The sequence below is a fragment of the Manis pentadactyla genome, chromosome 8 (genome assembly GCF_030020395.1).
Source record: "Manis pentadactyla isolate mManPen7 chromosome 8, mManPen7.hap1, whole genome shotgun sequence".
NCBI lineage: Eukaryota > Metazoa > Chordata > Mammalia > Pholidota > Manidae > Manis > Manis pentadactyla.
The window spans coordinates 103080878-103085210 of record NC_080026.1 but is presented as its reverse complement, the minus strand read 5'-3'; positions in this window follow the sequence as shown (position 1 = coordinate 103085210).

Genomic DNA, 4333 nt, shown 5'->3' with positions numbered 1-4333 from the left:
GGGGAAAGATAAAGACCCAGGCCAAGCACTTACCAGCTACATGACTTTGGAGAAGGAAACGGAATGCTTGAAGCCTGAGTTTACTCATCTATGAGATAGGAACATCACTATGATGTGTGTACGTGACATTTGGAGGAAACAGTTTTGATATAGCTGCTTCAGCTTAGCCATTTTCATGTGGCCTTTAAAAATAACGAATTCTTTACACTTTTGACTTATTTAAGTTTTAAAGCAACGTGTGTGTAAGAATCCTTATCCCATTCATGAGTCCCACTCCAAATCTGGCTTAGCATGGAAAATTAGGAGTCAAAGATGAATTAATGACCAGTGATATCTACTACATACAGAGATTGATAATTAGGGGGAAACTCATTGCTGTTGGGGAAAAAAAAAAAAGAATTGCTATTTTTTACAAACACCAGTGGCAGCAAGTTCCAGCTGCCCCAGTAGTCACATAATTTGTTTAAGGGGAGATGTTTTTTCAGGGAAATATATCTAAGGCGTCTTTGGGAGTGGGCTTGGTTTAGAAGGAAGGTGAGAAAGAGAGAGAAACAAAGAAACAGAGATAAAGATGCAGACACAGAGAGTGAGCAGGCTGAATTTCTCTGGAAACTAAATTAAGGAATTTGTAGGGTTTCAGGGGCAATCTCGGAGAGGGGAGGCAAATGGCTCAGTTTGTGAAAAAAGGGAAGCATAAGGAGAGAAGGGGAGAGACCCAAGGTGGCAGTAAGCCAAGTCCTAAGGAGGAATTTCCTGGGGCCTAGAAGGTCGCCCCCTGTAGTGGTGTGACAAGTCTTGGAAGAACTGGTTTTGATCTTGCTTAAGTTCTTAATTTCAGAAAACAATCAGTAGAAAGTATAATCTAAACAGTATAAAACCAGTAACACCTTGTGGATAAAATGAGAGTTCCTGTGGCCAGGATTCTCACCTGGCCCTGGTTGACTAGCTCACTGCACACCTGTGGGCAATACATGGCTGTTGACTCTATGTAAAGAGCTCTGCCCAGTGCTCTGTGTATGGCATGGTGGCAGGGCTGCAAGGCTGCAGGATAGCAGAGCAGAGGCTGGAGTGGTGGCACCGCCAAGGACAGAGGCCCAGAGGACGGCTGTGTAGGACGACTGTGCAGAGAGGACCAGAGGATGGCTGTGTGGGATGGCTGTGTGGACAGAGGGGCCCAGAAGACGGCTGTCCAGACAGAGGCGCCCAGAGGCAGAGACCGGCTTGCTGCATGCAGACTTGCTCTGAGTGAATGGGATTTTAGTGACTGACCTGCCACCTGGAAATAAAGTTGGGTATAACCCTTTCACCCCAAGAACGTTTTGCTGTCATTTTCTTTGGTTACATTGAATCCATAGCAAACTTGCTCGGGGCTGAAACCCATTGGCAAGACACACCTGAAATATGGGTCAATGATGGAAAGAGCAAGCAACATGTTCCTAATTAACAGTATTTCTTCATATGTGTAGTTTTGCTAACATGTGTCTAGGTCTGGCTTTTGTTTATCCTCATTTGGGGCCCAATGTGCTTCGTAATTCTGAGGACTTACGTCTTTCTTTAATTCTGAAAAATTCTCAGACTTTATCTTTTTCCAATTCCCTCTATTATCTCCATTCTTTATATGTTGTCTTTCTGGAACTCCTATTTGGCAATGTTGAACTTGATCTGAGATCTGTGTTTCTGGAAAGCAGGTTAAGAAACCTCCTCAATTCTTTTATGTTCTGGAAACAGCTGACCTCAAAGGACTCTCCTGCCCTGTATTCCCTATTATAAGACCCTTCTCCGTCCCCATGACTCCCTGAAGACTCTCTGTGACTATCAGTTTACCTGCCTCTATAAAATGCCGCCCTCCCCTTCCTTTCCACAGATATTCCTCATCAAGAGACACTTGTCTGTTGCAGTATACTATTTGAAGTCTCCTTACTTTTCTGGTTCCCTTTGTTTTTGATATATTAAATACCTGTAGTATTAACCTTCTTAGTGGTTTTTCCACATTATTAGTTCTATTTCATAATTTCCACATCTTATCTCTCTGTGCTGCTTAGCAAGTAATTTGTTCAAATTTATCCACTAGTTCATGAATTCTCTATTCAGTGCCTAATCTGATATTAAACAGGTTCTCATTTCTAAAAGTTCTATTTATTTTCTGTCTCTCTCTGTTTATTCTTTTCACATCATATTTTGTTCTTTCATTATGATGTCTTATTTTAAATATACTTCTATTTTAGTCCATAGGTGGCTTTACAGACAGTCCCTGATTTAAAGTAGATTGACTTATGATTTTTCTCTCATTTTAATTCAGGATGGTGTAAAGAATTCTAAGAGCTAGGAATCTTAAAAATTAGGTTATAGGAGCTTTGTTGCATAGACAGTACTTTTCTCTCCATTCAGTTGAATTGTACTTTGAATTTTGAATTTTGATCTTTCCCTAGCTACAAGTCACACTCCCAGTCAGCCACCTCATCAAAGAACCAATATATTTACAACCACTCTGTACCCATGCAACTGTTCTGTTCTTCACTTTCAGTAGATTATTCAAGAAATAAGATGAAATATTCAACACTATTATAAAATAGGCCTGTGTTAGATGATTTTGCTCAACTGTAGGATAATGTAAGTGTTCTGAGCATTCTTAAGGTAGGCTAGGCTAATCTATGATGTTCAGTAGGTTAAATGTATTAAATGCATTTTTTACTTATGATATTTTCAATTTATGATGTGTTTATCAGGACATTACCCCTACTATAAGTCAAGGAAGATTTGTACTTTCTCCAGACCTGGAAAATGCTGTTTCTGCATGTGGGGAAAATAGAAGTTCCTATGGCCAAGATCCTCCCCTGACCCTAAATTACTTGATGATGTAATTGTCCTACTGCTAGGCTACTGCTTCCATACCCATTGGCAATGAGCTGTTATTGACTGAGTCACTATATAAAGAGCTTCGCCCAGTGCTCTGGACTGAGGCAGAGATGGAGGTGGATCACAGACTTGCAGACTGCTGGGTGCAGACATGATTCTGGTGCTCAACCTGCCACCATGAGAATAAAGCCGGGAATATTCTATTGTTATTTCTTGGTCTCACTGTACCCATAGTGAACTGGCCCAGGTCTGAAACCCTCAGGCAAGACACTCCTGTTTGTTACATCTGCCATTTCTCCCTTATGGTATCTTTTTTGCTTGTATATTTGTAATGTTCTTATTGTGAAGTTATCCTAGTGGTTTTTTGGGAGGTGGTGATTCCTGGCTGCTCTGAATTGCATAAGTAGTTCCTACAGAACTATTTTGAGTTGGCTTCTGCTCAGTCCTAGTAGTTTCACAAATCCTAGACCAATTTTGATGTTCATTTATCACTTTAGTTTTCTGCAGTATAGATGGTGAAAATTTGGACCTAGTATCCTTACATGGCATGGGCTTTGATTTCTCATGAGTTATGTGTGTTTTTTCCACCCAGGGCCCTGGCTACCTTCAAGATCTATTGATACTTTCCTAGGCTAGTGAATAGGAGTTTTTCAAAATTTTCAGCTTTTTTTTTGGTGCTAGAAGCATGGTTCCAGTTCCCTCTTCATGTGAACTTCCTATACACATAGGCTTTTAAAGTTCTCTCTCAATAAAAACAAATGAAACAAAAATGTGTTACATAAGGCTCAATTCACCAATAGTCTTCCATGGACCTCTATAGAATTTCCACATTTTTCCTATTATCATAACATGAAATCTATCCTGAAGATAAGCCTTAATATACAGCCTTGATATCCATTATAAAACCCTTTTCTATTAACTGGGTTTTGGGACATCAGCAGTGGTGAGAGCAAACTCAAATTTTCTAATGTTAAGCAGTGGAGGAAGAACCTCTGTATGGGGAGGGAATTTGCAACCTTATAATTAAAGTCCCAAGAGATTTCCCTTCCCTTTGCTAATTACTGTTGCTACCACTATGCTGACTTAGCAGGTGGTTGCTCTCTCCTTCCATCTCTGTGGGCCACATGTGGACACACCCATCACTTAAAAGAGGCAAGGAAAAAAACATCAGGGACAGAAAATGGGGCTAGGAATGAGGTTATTACAAGAATGCATATGAAGAAGTCCCTACATATGCTTACATTGCCATGAGAGGGATGTAAATTTGTCTCTAAGCTTCCCAGCAGTCAATTCAAAGAAGGAAACATGGTTACACATTTCACAGTGACTAAGAGATAAAAGCAAAAAAATTGCTCAACTGAAGCCTGGGGTGTCAACAATGAGAGCAGGAAACTGAAAGATACATTTATTTTTATTTTTATTTTGGTATCATTGATCTACAATTGCATGAAGAACATTATGTTTACTAGGCTCCCCC